The sequence below is a fragment of the Lissotriton helveticus genome, chromosome 11, assembly GCF_964261635.1.
Source record: "Lissotriton helveticus chromosome 11, aLisHel1.1, whole genome shotgun sequence".
Lineage (NCBI taxonomy): Eukaryota > Metazoa > Chordata > Amphibia > Caudata > Salamandridae > Lissotriton > Lissotriton helveticus.
Window position 1 is genome coordinate 1,033,213,331 of NC_136072.1, and position 16,560 is coordinate 1,033,229,890.

Sequence of the window (16,560 nt, forward strand, 5' to 3'; positions counted from 1 at the left end):
CTGGGGGGCTCCCCAGTCAAGAAAAGGCCTGGAAAAGGCACAGATCCCGGTTGACGTCGATAGCTTCGACGTCGGCGTTGAGAGGTATGACCACCATGTGCTCCCCGTCGACCCAGGGCTCTGGGTCCAAGAGGCGTCGCCGCTCGACGTCGAGGGGCAGGACGTCGAGACCTCGGACGAGGTCGACGTCACCGGCGTCGACACACCATTGGCGTCGAGGTGAGCCCACTAGGCGATGACGTTCGCCGTCGAGGCTGTACCGCCGTTCGACGTCAACACACCGGTCGACGTCGAGAAGAGACAAGTGGACGTCGAAGAGGAGTTATTCGACGTCGAGGAGTGCGTCCACGTCTAGAAGATCGACGTCGAGAAGTAGGAAGTCGAAGAGGTCGACGTCGAGAAAGGCCAAATCGACGTCGAGACGTTCAAGGACCAGGACAGTGTCCCCTGCCTCAGTGGTCAGTCTGTCGTCTTCATCGGCGAGCTCCCAGTCGCGGCGGCGCCGGTGGTCGGCCAAGAAGAGGTCTGCCTCCAGAACATCTTCTTCGAGACCCGCTCAGAAGAAGAGGAGAGTGGTGAGGTCATCTGAATCGGAGTATTCACGAACCTACTCACCTTCTAGGCCCAGGACGCCTCCACCTCCACCGCTGCCTCCGAGGATGCCTAATCCGCAGCTTCCTCCTCCTCCAGCAACGATTCCGTCTCCTCCTCCACCGCTTCTACCACCTCCTACACCACCCCTACCTCCTCTTCCACCTCCTCCCCGACCTCCACAACCTCGGCCTGAGGTTCCGGCTCCGGTTCCTCCGCTTCCGCCTCCTCTAAGACCGGCGGTTCCAGCGAGGCCCAGCAGATCTAGATCAAGGTCTAGAGGAAGGGATCGCACTCTCAGTAGACACCGCTCCGCCACAAGGTCCCATCACCGTCATCTGAGGGACAGGTAGAGGTCCCATTACATGGGCTCATCGAGTGATCGGAGGTGTTCTCCAACATTATCGGATTCCTCTCCGTCGAGAGTGTCACCTGTGGACGACATTGTGACATTTCAGGAGGTGCTGCTGAGGGGGGGAGGCGAAGTTAGGGATCACATTGACTGTACCCACATCATCTACTTCTATGATCTTTGAGTCTTTGCACAAAAGGCATCTCTCACCCGTTGTTGCCCTTGGTGCCAGTACTGGAGGAACCGGCCATGGAGCGGTTTCTGACCCCAGATTCGGCTCCATCTCGGCTGCAAAAGAAGTACGGGCCACCGGATTCTGATCCGGCGTTCTTGAGGTCAGATCCTGTACCGTATTCTGTCATTGTGACGGCAGCTAAGAAACAGCATGCTACTGCCCCGTCTTCTACGGTGCCTCCGGGCAAGGAGAGCCGTCGGATGGATTCAGCCGGACGGAAGGTTTGCGGTACGGCTGCCACATCAATGAAAGCGGCGAGTGCCTCGGCGCTCTTGGGTCGCTATGACCGCGCATTGTGGGAGTCTCTGCAACAGTTTCTCGAGCTCCTCCCGAGGAATAGGAGGGAGGACTTCCAGGAGATATTGATTGAGGGCATGATGGTCTCCAATTAAGTCATCCGCTCTGCGCTGACTCCTCTCTCCTGGCGGCTCATGGTTATTGCTTGGCATTAATTTAAGACGTCATTCCTGTTTGCGCCTTACCTCTCTCAAACCGGAGGCGCAGCAGAGAGTCGCAAATTTGGCCTTCTCTGGATCGACGCTCTTCGGGACGCATGCGGATGAGGAGATAACCCGCATGAAGGCAGAAGTGGAGACATTGAAGGCCGTTGGTTTGGAGAAGCCAAAGGAACAACTGAAATCCTTCCGCCCGTTCCAGAGGAAATATGGGTCCCAGAAGCAAGGACAAGGTCATCAGGCTGGCCAGCAGCAACAACAGCAGCAGCAGCACCAGCAGCAGCACCAACGGCAGCCTTTCCAGAAGCGTCAGAGGGGTAGAGGCGGCCAGCAGTCCTCCTTGGCGAACAAGGGCCCGGCTGGGTCTAATCCCTGAGGTGCTACTTCCCCCTCGTCCGTTACCTGCTCCGGTGGGGGGAAGCATACAAAATTACCTGGCAGAGTGGAGAAAAATTACTCAGGACAAGTGGGTGCTGAATATTGTTTGCAATGGATACAGTCTTCGTTTTGTCAGCCCTCCTCCAGCAATTCCACCGGTTCGCTCGCAGTTCCAGCGGCACGAGCTCCAAGCGGAGGCCGATACCCTGTTAAGGAAAAGGGCGATAGAAGACGTCCCTCTGTCTCAAAGGGGAAAGGGTCTTTACTCAAGGTTCTTCCTGGTGCGCAAGAAGGACAAGAACGAGTTCAGGCCCATTCTGGATTTGCGACAAGCAAACAAATGGATTCACAGGGAGAAATTTTGCATGCTGTCTTTGCACCAGATTTATCCTCAGCTACAAAGAGGAGACTGGCTTTGCGCAATAGATCTACAGGATGCGTACTTCCATGTGCCCATTGCACGGAAACACTGGAGGTTCCTGCGCTTTCTAGTCAGCACAATCACTATCAGTACACCGTACTACCGTTTGGACTGAAGTCTGCACCCATTACTTTTTCAAAGTGCATGGTAGTGGTGGCAGCGCACCTGAGAAAGAACAAGGTGTTTGTCTACCCGTACGATTGGTTGATCAAAGCCTCCACCTTCCAGGAACGGCCGTTCTGTTGAACCAACTGGGGTTGCACATAAACATGTCCAAGTCTGTTCCGACTCCTGTCCAGTGCCTACAGTACTTGGGAGCCTCCATCGATACTCTTTCAGCAAGCGTGTCTCCTTCGGAGGAGCGACGCTTATCGATCCTTCGGAAGGCTCAGGCTCTCATAGCTGTTCCATCTACGACAGTGAGTACGGTGTCTTCTCTACTGGGGTCGATGGCCTCTTGCATCTTCCACACGCACGTCTCCACATGAGGCCGCTGCAGGCATGTAGGGAGGATCAGTGGGACCAGAAGCGGGGGAGCTGGGACGACAGGATCCGGCTGTCCCTTCACGCTCAACAGTCCCTGAGATGGTGGTGCTCAGCAGAGAATCTCCTCAAAGGGGTTCCATTCCACAAGGACATTCCCATTCAGACTATCGTCACGGATGCTTCTCTCCATGGCTGGGGAGCGCATTCAGACCATCTACAGATCCAGGGAACGTGGTCCCCGGCGGAATCCACGTATCACATCAATTTCCTGGAACTCAGAGCTGTTCACTTGGCACTGAAGGCCTTTCATCTGTCCTTCCAGACCAACTCCTTGTTTGTACAGACTGACAATACGACCATAATGTATTACCTCAACAAGCAGGGGGGCTCGATCGCGCACACTGTCAAAAGAAGCGCGGGCGATCTGGCACTGGCTGATAGCCAGAGGACTGACGATAACAGCTACCCATCTGCCAGGTGTTCAGAATGCTCAGGCGGACGCACTTAGCAGGCTGGTGCAAGAAAACAACGAGTGGGTTCTAAAGGACGAAGTGCTAGGAAACATCTTCGACAGGTGGGGCACTCCGGACGTAGATCTGTTCGTCACCGCCGAAAACAGAAAATGGCGAGACTTCGCCTCCAGGTATTACCAACCGGGGACTCTGGGGAACGCGCTATGGATCAGCTGGTCGAACAGCTTTCTGTACGCTTTTCCACCCATTCCCCTGATTCCGGTGGTACTCATCAAACTGTCTCAGTCCAGAGCACGGATGATCCTCATTGCTCCGGAGTGGCCCCGACAGTGGTGGTTCACGGACCTGCTTCACCGGTCTCTCCTACCCCACCTGCGGCTGCCATTTCGAAGGGGCAGATAGTGCACCCCAACCTCTCATCGTTGAGTTTGGCGGCATGGCTCCTGAGATAGTGCAATATGGACACCTGAATCTCCCTGACGATTGCATGAATATACTCAAGGAGGCTAAGAGACCTTCCACTAGGACTTCCTATGCCTACAAGTGGAAGAGGTTCTGCATCTGGTGCACTTCCAAGAACTATGGTCCGACGACCTGCAAGGAAGATGTCATTCTTCCATACCTATGCCTACAAGTGGAAGAGGTTCTGCATCTGGTGCACTTCCAAGAACTATGGTCCGACGACCTGCAAGGAAGATGTCATTCTTCCATACCTGTTGCATTTGGCACAGTCTGGCCTTAATTTGCATTCTATTAAGGTTCACCTCACAGCATTAACTGCGTATAGGAAATGCCCTTCACAGACATCTTTCTTCCAGATCCCTGTGATTAAAGATTTTTTGGAAGGATTGAAGAAAGTGTTTCCTGTTCGGCGTCCTTCACCTTCATGGGAGCTGAATGTAGTGCTGTCCAGGTTGATGAAGGAACCTTTTGAACCTATTCATAAGGCTTCACTGGGAGGCGGCTTTCCTCGTGGCCATTACATCGGACCGCAGGGTGAGTGGAATTCAGGCATTGTGTTGCCAAGAACCTTATACTGTGTTTCATGCTGCTAAGGTTGTGATGCGTACTCACCCTAAGTTCCTTCCTAAGGTGATTTCTGATTTCCATGTCAATCAGACTATAACTTTACATACGTCTTTCCAAAATCCTTCCACTCCAGCAGAAAGGTCTCTACAAAGAAGCGTCGTAGAAAACATAAATGTAAAGATCCAGTGTTGCAGACATAAAACACTACCTTAAACCATAAAGTTCTTAGGCATATTTAAAGTACCCCCTCAGAAAAAACATATGGTGTCGCTAAAAATGCCAGAAATAGTCTACGCCCCCAGGGTCCGACACTTAAGACAACTCAAGATCTAGATATAACAAGGAGCAAGATCTCATATGTAAAGTCAGTGGAATCGTACCCGGGTCCCAGAGCATTAAAAAGCATGAAATGATTTGAGATTTAATGATGCTGTGCCTGTTCCCACAGATATTACTGAATGCTATTGACGAAGCCTCAACAATAATTGTTTAAAGAAATAAATGTATCAGGCTTTTTTGAATATTGAATATACCATCAGCGCCCTGACGAAGGATGGTGCATTGAATTCCGAAAAACGCGTCGTCGTATTTGTGTTGTTCAAAGTTTCATGATGTTTATAATTGTTATGTATTGCCTTTGTGAAATTGTTTGTTTGATGATTAATTTTTTCTGTGTGGTTGTTGCTTTTATATATATATATATATATATATATATGTAATTTTGTTTTTTGTAGTTGACAATTACCTTGACTAAGTAGACTGCTTCGTCTATGCCTGAGACTCCTCTGAATTAAATGTTTGTGTATTTATTGAAATATTATCCAATATTAATTGAATGAAACTGAGGAACATTTTTGTAAAATAAAATGCAAAAAAAAACTTTTATACATATTTCTATAGTAGGGTGTTATTTTTTCTGTGGGTCAGCTCTGATATGAATATGTTATTAGAGGTTTAGTGCTCTATATTTGGTTGAATCCATCTTCATTCTTTAGCTCACTTCGCCACCTCAGTTCAGACCCAGCAGTATGCAAATCATTATTGACCTTGTGCCTCATGGGAAGAGTCTAACCCGAACTGCCAAGCCAGGTCTTCCCTTAACCAGGGACCGATTTCTGCGTAACACCCTTCATCAGTCAGGCTAGCTTGAATCCAGTGACCAAGTAAGCAAGGGACCCACGTCTGGGCATACCCTGCCAACTTAGGGCAAACAGAGCAAACACAAGGATATGATGGACGGAGCACTGAAACTTTTCAGACACTCACTCCCAGTCACAGATCTGGGTTGAAACCATCATCATTCTTTAGCTCACATTCCCACCTCAGTTCAGACCCAGCTATAGGCAAATCAATCTTGACCCTGTGCCTCACGGGAACAGTCCAGCCCGAACTGCCATGCCAGGACTTCCCTGAAGTGGAAACAAGCACAGGCACAGACTTTGCAGAAGACTGGCAGGATGACAAGACCAGGAGCAGCAGCTATCTAACCAGTTGCAGTCTCGGTTCCCAAAGCGAAGGTCATCAAAGTCCAAAGTGCCCAGATGGTCGAAGTTGTAGTGGTTGAAGTGGTTTCATATCTGAATCTATTCCCACGACGAATATGGGGCTCCACCCACAGGTAAGCCCTTAAGTACCCTAAGGAAAGAGCTGGGACGATTTAGGGATCCTTCCCAGAGGAGGAGCTGGACAGTGGGGAGGGAACTCCCATGTTCTTTGTCCAGTTTCATCCCAGAGCGGGAACCAACTGCTCCCTGAACAGGTATCAACTGAAGTATGCAAAGAGGGACTAAAGGCAGTCTAGTGGTGCTGGCAAGCGCCCCCACCCTGTCCCAATACACTAGTTCTGCCTAGGAGGTGGCCACATCTCCTTGTGACAGGAAACCTATTGTCCTGCCTTCCTCTGCTCGAGCTTGGCTCAGCAGCAGGAGGGCATAATCATATCTGTGGTCGGCAGCATCCATAGCTTGCTGTCTGGGTCTAGAAGACTAGTACTGGGAGCACTGAGGGCCTCCCGGGGGAGCTTTACAGTGCATGGAATCATACCTCCAACACCGTTTACAATGTTGGGGTATGATTCCAACATGTTTGATACCAAACATAACAGGGTTTGTTACAGCCAGTTTAGAGATAGCCATCACATAATGATGCGTGGCCACTCTATGTATCGTAATGCTGATGCACTTACAACCTGGGAGAATGGACTCCGAGGGTTGTAGGGGTGTCCTGCTCATGGAGGGGCATCCTCACACTTATAACCAAGCACCCTGCCTTAAGGATTCAAAGGCCTGCCTTAGGGGTGACTTAAAGGTTTTAAGTGCAGTGACCTCAGATATAAGGAATACTACATGTGTTGTAAGAGGTGCTAGCACCAGCTTATACTCGCTGCAATGGCAGGCCTGTAGTCACAATTTCAGTGGTCTCATGTGTGGCATAATAAAATCTGCAGCCCATGGGAGATCCCTGGTGTACTTATGGCCTGAGTACCTTCATACCATATACTAGGCACTTGCAAGGGTACACCAGTGGCCAATCTGGAGTGTACCTAAGTACTCACCATGTCCAGTTTCGGTGAGACACACAGAGACTGGGGTCCTGATTAGCAGAATCCCAGTCAGACTAGTCAGTGACCATAATGACACCAGCAAAAAGTGTGGGTCACCATGAAAGCCGATCCTGCTTTCCTAGAGAAGCTGTGCCACCAATATTTAGCACACTTCTAGCTGCCCCACAGAACCGCAGGGGGCTCTTTTTGGGTTACCACTGATGGGTGCCTCCCTGGTACCATCTGTCCCTTTAGGACTTTATCCTCACTATTGGGAACATACCAACCTGGATATAGTCTTTAATTCAAGCTTCATGAATCACACTGGATCCCAACGCCAGTGACAAAGCCACCGGTGTCTTAGAGTCATCGGTGCTGATGACCATGGAGGACCCAAAACCACACTGGTCCCGTGCTTGACCGATGTTGCGCTAAGAAATAACATAAGCGCAACCGGTTATCATACAGCTTAACCCCTTGTTCCTCTACCATGCGATAGCTGTCAGCAAAGGCTCCCATTATCTTTTTGATTCTCACTCTGGGCCTGTACCAGAGCACGGTGCACCCCCAGGATGCTTATGGTGATGGTTTGCTTACCCCTCATTACACCAAAATCCTGATACTTGAACTTAAACAATGGCAGTAGGCTTGACACTCTTGAGACAGAGCTTGACTTACCATGTGGGCTTCCAATGGAGTAGAGAGGGCCTCATTTGCATTGGTGGTTCGGAAGGCAGCTTAGGTTCTAGAATTACATTTCCTACCACCTGGACTGACAACAACCGAGCCCCTTCTGTCATTCTGTCATGCCTGTATAGATACTCTGATGAATATATGGTTGTAATCTCGACCAGTAAAGTGAATCCTAATTCATCCTCCACCCCATCTGAGAGAGAATCCAAAAGGTTTGATACCTTTGGCAAATGTATGTTTTCTTCAGTCTATTTGGCATTGCGGTCTGTAAAGACAGTGTCTCTTTTAGTCTGATACATTCATTTCCTTTGGGAAATGACCAGCGAGATCTTATTGAAAGTCTTGGAAGATCTTCAGGCCTTCTTGGCCCAGATCAGTTAGTACTTGTAAAGCAGGGCTATTCACCTCTGAAAGTACCCTGCTGCGGCTGTGTTGCTGGTCTCAGTCGAAAAGCCAGGTCTTGAGTCCCTTTCTTAAGTGTGGGAGACGTTCACAGGTGGTGTAGTAATTTGTTCCTGGACCTTTTGTTGGATACTTTTAACTGAAGATTACTTGCCTAGTGAATAATCCCTAGTCATCAGACTGGATCTGGAAGCTTTCATAGCAGTTCTGCTGCATGCTGCTGGGTGCTGTTGTGAGGCTCAATGGCAATCTCTTCCGGCTTATAAAGTGACAAGTGAAGCCACATATAAGCTTCTGCTATGTGCGCTTCACTAAGTTACTTTCTTTCTGTGCTTGCACATGTGGATCCGGAGCTACTCTCTGGTCGTTGACCACATTCTTTGACGCACAATTATGTAGTATGCAAGGGAAATATTGCCCCCTAAAACCACGGGGTTCAAACCGTGCAGAGATTGTCGCAAACAAATGTCTGTGACAGACTGTTGTATGATGGAGGCACGCATGGCTAAACCACGCGTGTGCCTCTACCACGCTGCCCAAACCATAAATGCGTCTTAACCATGCATGTCTTTACCACATATTTTTGTGGTAAAGGCATGAATGTTAAAGGGGTAGGCGTGGCTAAGGTCGCGACCCCCTCACCCGACCCCCCCACCCTCAGCTATAAACCCTTACTTGCCCTACCCCGTCCTGAGGTCCAGATACCCCGACCCCGCCCACCCCCTACGCTGTCCCTTAAACTGCCCCAATCCCTTCCACTGCCCTTAGACCTATAACCTTAACTTCTATTTTAAAAAAACCTCACCAACCCACCATGAATCCTAAAACAACTACATCACCATGCCCTGAGGCCTAAATCCCTGTCCTTTAACATATACCACCCGCTTTGCCCCCGCGCTGTCCCTAAAACTACCCCTACCCCTTTCACTGCCCCTAGGCCTAATACCCTAACCCCCAAATAAAAAACTACCCCGAACCTCCCCAGCCCTGAAAAGTACCCTGACCCTCCCCAGCCCTGAAAACGACCCGACCGCCCAGCTCTGAAAACGACCACAAGCCCTGAAAACGACCCCCCCAGCCCAGAATATGACCCGCCCCCCGTCCCCATGGTACCGAAAACAACCCCGCCCCCAACCCTACCCCACAACCCATACTAACTACCCCCCAAAAAAAACCTGGCCCCAGCTTACCTCCCCGCGCCCTCTCTTCCTGGCATCTTCCTGCTTCCGCCAACCTGCACCCAGCAGCTTGACCAACACTCCCCCGCCCTGTAAATGACCCGAGCCCCCCAGCCCTGAAGACTACCCTGATCCACTCCAGCCCTGAAAACGACCAGACCCCCTCCAGCCCTGAAAACAACCCCCCTCCAGCCCTGAAAACGACCCCCCTCCAGCCCTGAAAACGACCCCCCTCCAGCCCGTAAAACGACCCCCCCTCCAGCCCTGAAAATGACCCCCCTCCAGCCCTGAAAATGACCCCCTGCACCCCCGAAAACTAACCTGTTCACCCAGCCCTGAAAATGACCCCGTTCCCCCAGCCTGGAAACTATCCCGTCCCCCAGCCCGAAAACTACACCGTCCTCCCGTTCCCCTCCAGCCCCGAAAATTACACCCTCCCCAGCCCTGAAAACGACCGCCCCCCAACGCTGTCCTTAACCCTTAATCTACACTACCCTGACCCCCGCCCACCCCTACGCTGTCCCTAAAACTACCCCAACCCCTTCCACTACCCTTAGGCCTAAAACCATAACTTCTATTTTAAAAAGACTCCCCGACCCCCACTTCCCTTTAGACCTAAAACAATGACCTCACCCTCCCCATGCCCCAAGGCCTAAAACCATGTCCCTTACCATACCCTTCCCTGACCTCCTTTACCCCCTACTCTGTCCCTAAAACTACTCTTACCCCTTAGACTGCCCATAGGTCTTATAGCCTAACCCCCAATTAAAAAATCTACCCTGACCCTCTCCAGCCCTGAAAACTACCTGACCCTCCCCAGCCCTGAAAACAACCCGACCCTCCCAGCTCTGAAAACGATCCTGACCCTCCTCTAGCCCTAAAAACGATCCTGACCCTCCTCTAGCCCTAAAAACAACCGACCCCCCACCAACCTTAAAAACGTCCGACTCCCCCAAGGCCTGAAAATGAACCCCCACCCAGTCTAAATACTACCCCCCCCCCCTCCCGGGCCTAAAAACAATCCCGCCCCCGCCTGAAAACGATCCCCACCCCCTCCAGCCCTGAAAACGTTCCCCCTCCAGCCCTGAAAACGTTCCCCCTCCAGCCCTGAAACCCCCCCCCCTCCAGCCCTGAAAACACCCCCCCCCTCCAGCCCTGAAAACACCCCCCCTCCAGCCCTGAGCAAGACCCCCCTCCAGCCCAAAACGACCCCCCTCCAGCCCTGAAAATGACCCAGCCCTGAAAATGACCCCGTCCCTCCAGCCCTGAAAACCAACCCGCCCCAACCCTACCCCGAACCCATACAACCTACCTGCCTCCCCCAAATCCGGCCCCAGCTTACCTCCCCGCATCCTTTCTTCCTGCTACCGCCAAGCTGCAACCAGCAGCTAGACTCCACCCTCCCCCCCCCCCATCCCCCATCCCTGATAATGACCCTGTCCCCCCAGGCCTGCAAATAACCCTGTCCCCTCAGCCCTGAAAATGACCCCGTCCCCCGAGCCCTGAATATGACTTTGTCCCCCCAGCCCTGAATATGACCCTGTCCCCCAGCCCTGAATACTTCCCTGTCCCCCCAGCCCTGAATACTTCCCTGTCCCCCAGCCCTGAATATGACCCTGTCCCCCCAGCCCTGAATATGACCCTGTCCCCCAGCCCTGAATATGACCCTGTCCCCCAGCCCTGAATATGACCCTGTCCCCCCAGCCCTGAATATGACCCTGTCCCCCCAGCCCTGAATATGACCCTGTCCCCCCAGCCCTGAATATGACCCTGTCCCCCCAGCCCTGAATATGACCCTGTCCCCCCAGCCCTGAATATGACCCTGTCCCCCCAGCCCTGAATATGACCCTGTCCCCCAGCCCTGAAAACTACCGCGTCCCCCCAGCCCTGAAAACGACCGTGTCCCCCCAGCACTATAAACGACCCTGTCCCCCCAGCCCTGAAAATTACCCTGTTCCCCAGCCCTGAAAATTACCCTGTTCCCCAGCCCTGAAAATTACCCTGTTCCCCAGCCCTGAAAATGACCCTGTCCCCCCAGCCCTGAAAACGACCGTGTCCCCCCAGCCCTGAAAACAACTTTGTCCCCGAGCCCTGAAAACAACCTTCTCCCCCCCCCCCCCCCCGAGTCTTGAAAACGACCCGGTTTCAACACCCTTGAAAACGACCCCGTCCCCCAGCCCCAAAAATGACACAGCCCCCCTCCCCCCCCAGCCCTGGAAACGACCCCAACCCATACAAACTATCCCCCTTAATCCGGCCCCAGCTAACCTCTCTGCGTACTCTCTTCCTGGCATATTCCTGCTTCTGCCAAGCTGCAACCAGCAACTAGACCGCGCTTTGCATATACGTGGTTAAGCCAAGTGTGGCAGCGCTTGCGTAGTCTCATTACGCGTGGCTCTGCATACGTTGTTCCGACAGACCCTCACAAAGTCTTTTTGTGGTGCCCGGGGTTGGGCCACAACTCCAAGGTCTTTTGTGACTGCATCCAGTTGAACCCGAAGGCCATACAGGAACACAAAGCCAAACTGTACTTTGGCAAACACAAGAAGTACACAAGAAGTATGCTCTCCAGACCCTCCACCTTTCAGAGGTACTGTTTTGGCATTAATCTAAGGTGAGGAGTCCGTGATTAGAAGTATCCGGCAGAAGAACAAGTTTCTACGTTTGTTAACACTGCTTGCGGTTGTCAAAGGTGGTGTCCATATTACACTAACCCTGTCATGTCATCCACAATTCCACAGCTGGTATTTCATGTAACCTCCTTGCCCATTACCAATTGAAGGTGGTTTCCTGATTGTCTTCCTTTTCTTTCAGCAGCATGCAATTTCCTGTGTAGCTGCTTTGAGCCTATAGGCAAGTAAAATTCTATAGTATTTGGATATACCTTCTTAACATTGCTCTTTCAAAAAGTAGTGTCACTTCTGGTGTTGTGGGTATTGGGAAACACAACACTTAAATATGTCACAAAATGTATTTCCAGCAAAACTGTAGTATAGGGCATGACAACTATATCTACTCTATATTGCCCCACACTCATTCTAATAGTTTCCATTAGTACTTGACAGCATTATTCTTAATATTTTGTGTCCTGTTCCATTTTATCGTTATTTTGTATAGAGTTTCTTTATGCTGAATGCATGATGTTGTTTTTGTAAAGCGTTGGAAACAAACCCTGATCTATAGTTCCATATAATGCTTTTTCCAACTTTCAATTACAATCAATAGTCTACAGTGTTAACACACATATTTACTGTGTGATGTCTTTAACCCAAGCGGGCTAGGTGACCAACTGAGCATAAGTCATAATTCATCTCAATAGGGCCCACGTGGTCTTGTTTACATAATTTCTATTTTCAATCAGCCTCTTCCGACATACGCTTCAACAGTTCATTCCTCCAACTCAGCTGTCCAGCCATGAGCTGAAAAGCTCTCCCTGTCCTCCCGCAGCATGGAACTCACCAGCTGACACCAGGGCATTTTGGACTCCTGGTCCCTCAATAGTTATTGGGGACCTCATCCCCAACACCAGAAACGCCAGAATGCGCAGCTGCGAAGAGAGGTTTCAGAGGGGGCGGGCCAGCCACATGCTGAAAAGTGCTCCCTGTCCTCCCACAGCTATGGACACGTGCAGAAGAGATTATTTATGTGGAAGACCAACTGGCCACTCTTGTTACCCACACCCCTTCTAGGGTGTTACCAGATGAAACCTCAATCACGGGCCACACCGAGCCCGCCCTGCAGCCACCATCTGGTGCTTTTGAGACATCAATTAGGGTGGCCTCACATCCCTCTATTCAGGCATTGAGGACCAATCCCTTTGTTCCCACCCTACAAGTGAAAGCCAAAGAAGGCTGTTTCGTTGCCAGGTAATCCGATTTCAGGCTCTAAACATAGATAGAGAAAACCTAAGAATGTGCAAATACGAGATGACATTTTGGTGACACTGGTCAGCTTCAACAATGACCAACCAGATATTATTTTACAAATTCAGAACTCTTTATCCAGCCACCTCCACATGTATTATGGGTAGGGGAGGAAGGCAATAGGCTGTCGGTGTGGCTGAACCTCAAATAGTAACTACCTCTAATGTCCAGGACAATAGCAGGCGGAAAGAGGCATCACATTCCCTTAAGGTCACTCTGACAGTGGTCTGTATTACTTCTCCAATGGTGACTTTACAAATTGCCTCTGCCTTCTAAACCTTATGTTTGTGTTATGACTAATGTCCCTTTGCTTAATGAGGGAGTTGCAGAAGGCTATCAGGAACTGAAAAATAAAGTTGCTCATGGGTTCTCAAGTATATTTGGGGTTTTGCATTGTCAGTGGCATGAGGAGATTATGGTGCCTGGAGTTGATTGTAGTAGTGGATAAAGTAGGTTATGGAGACTGTTTTTTGGTGAACTTCAGAAATTCTTAGGGAGTTGATCAGATTTTGCCTACTTCTAGCTCCTCCCCTTTTAAGAACACTGAGATTACACTGTTCCCCCGGGTTATTTTTACCCTCATTAGAGGGTGGTCCTTAGGCCGTCAACTAGGGATGTGACTTCACAGGAGGCGAGAGGGCTGGCTTGTTCAGATATGGTGGCGACCCAGGTTGCCTCAGCTGTCCCGCTTTGTAACAGATTTGACCCTTTATCGGGCCTTAATGTGCTGGATTGACTACCCACATTAAATGCTAGGACAGAGGGACGCCTAAGGGGATAGAGGACAGGAAGTATAATACCTTGAGTATATTAAGCTGGAATGGTGCTGGGGGAAGGACCTTATTGGCTGAAGAAGCACATGGTTAACTTTCTTAAAACATTTTAGGTTATCTGCCTACAAGAGACCTGGGAAGACTTGGGGGCTTCCAGTTCGGATGGTTATGCAGCCTTTCATGTGCATGCAATACTCTCAGCCCATGGCAGAGCTAAGAGGGGGCTAGTGACCTTTGTGAGCCTAGGATTAAGATGTGATAAGGAAATTATTGGGCGCACAGCAACACATTTTTAGGGGTGCTTTTAACTTTTCTCCGCAATAATTTGTGCTAGTCCATGTTTGATTCGCCCACCTCAGATGAACCCTTAGAGAGGGAACTTATATCCTTTCTTTTGGCTCACTTCATTGCACCTAATGTCGTGCTTGCAGGGGATTTTAATTTGCACCCCTGCTGGGTATGTAGATTTAATGTAGGAGAGTAAGATTTATTTGTGGAGTTGGAGCAGTCTCATTTCATATATTATTGTCAAGGCGACACCTTAAATATATTTCTGTCTGAGTATAATCCTATTAACTTCCTGCCCAACTAAAAGTCCTATTCCCCTGATGTGGTACCTACATTTAAGGTTGGGGATTAGAGTTCGATTATTGCCTTCAGTTATGTTTCGGTTGGTCTTTTGTCTCTTTTAAATATTTTTAAAATAGTTTTAAATACTCAGTGATCACAATCCTCTTAAGGCAGAATTTAGGTGGTATAATTTAGAGAGGGTCAAACGAGTTGTATATAGAGACCCGCCTACTAGGGAACAAGGCCGCAGACTAAGCTGGCGGAAGATTATACCGGGGGATGTTCTTAGAAATTTGTTGCAATTGTGTAGAGGGAACTTTGAAGTTTGTCTTGAACAGGATCCCCCTGATCAGAATATTCTGGCCTCCTTTCTAAATATTTGCAAAGAAGTAAAATCAGCCCTTGCAAAGAGAGGGAGAAGGGTTTACCGATGCAGATATAAATGGTTTGATAAGAAATTCTCTAAGGCCCATAAAGATTTGATGATAGCTCTGCGCCACAAACTAAGATCTAAAGAGGCCGCAAGGAAGGCTGGATGCCAGTATACCATGTCTTGTATGTTGCGGAAGAAAGAGCTTAAAAAAGAAGCATGAGAACAGCTATTGTTTGCTTGTGAATCAAGAAATAGTTCAGATTTCTGGAAAGTTGTGAACCGATATTCACGGAGGTCGTAGTCTGCGACATGGTACGGGTTAGTCCAGCACAGGGATGGCTAACACACTTTGAGACAATTTATTCAGATAGTGTTTATATTGACCTACCCAGAGGTGTAGAATTGCATTTTGATGTTTAGCAAGTTGCAGAGGCTATTGAGGCCATGTCCTCTGGTAAAGCACCTGGTTCGGTCTGAGTCCCTGGGGGTCTTTTTAAATGTGCCATTTTTTAAGAAAGGTAATTGAGCAGACTCAGCTTGCTACTGGCCCATTTTATGCTGGCTGATGAGGTGAGGATTATTGACCGAGTAGTTTTAAAGCGATCACTGAATAGGCAGAGGCTGGGAAAGATCCTATTAGATGTCCAATATGGTTTTTGACCAGGGTTCGGACGATTGAGCAGAATTTGAAACTCCATTTAGTGATCTCAGAACATACTGTGGCCAAGAAGGAGTCGGTTCATCACGCCTTCATGGATATCAGCACAGCCTTCGACACAGTGGATAGATAGAAACTGTGGGCTGTGCTGGGGGACAATGGGGGAGTTGAGACTGCCCTTGTGTCTTTTTTGCGCAATTTGCATGCTGGACTGGAGGCGTCAGATATGGTCCCTCTGGGAAATGCACTATGCACTAAAAATGTAGGGTTGTATTTTAGCCCCAGTGCTTTTTATCTTGTAGGTCAACTCGCTGGAAAGGTGCAGAGATGTTCCACTAGCTGAGATTAGGCCGATTCCAGTATTATTGTACGCTCATGATACTATAGTTTGGCGCGTACCACTAATTGTCTGCAACTCTTGTTAGATTGCTTTTATGGATAATATGGGCCTAAAAACACATTTTTTAAAGTCTTATACTTATGGCGATAGGGCCCAAAAATGCCAAAACCAAGAAGTTTAAGATTAATGGTAATTTTATTGGCAATACTATTAAATGTTGTTACCTAGGCATCTGGCTGGACCAGAAGTTGAATTGGGATCCGTTGTTGAGAATTCATGTTCAGTCCTTTAATAGGGTTGCTCATAGTATTTGCAAGGCACTCAGGCCATACTCCTGTTGAATCCATATTGGACCTTTATAAACAGTGTCTCCCGGCTGTTTTTTTGGGGTCAGAAATTTGGGAGTACAAGTGTTGTCATTCAATGCAGGTAGCGGTACACAAGTTCCTGAGAAGGATTTTGAGATTGCTGTAGAGTGTCAATGGAGATAGTGCATTCAGAGGTAGGGGCTGATTTTCTTTCTGATTTTATTAAAGTCCCCCTCCTCCCCCCCCCCCCCCCCCCCCCATCCCATACTATTATGGCAGGCAGTCTGTTTGAAAAAGGAATTAGACCTCAACAGAATGATCTTAAAAGATTGTCTGACCCTCGAATATAGTTGGCCTATCCCTTGGTTGCACTATGTAAA

The 16,560-nt window shown here is 49.4% G+C and overlaps 1 protein-coding gene across 19 annotated transcripts in view; it reads left to right on the plus strand.

Annotated features, from left to right (window-relative positions):
• The window catches only part of ATXN2 (ataxin 2), a 1,876,777-nt gene that overhangs the window by 176,554 nt on the left and 1,683,663 nt on the right, over nt 1–16,560 (plus strand). The gene's annotated exons all lie outside the window — the stretch shown is intronic.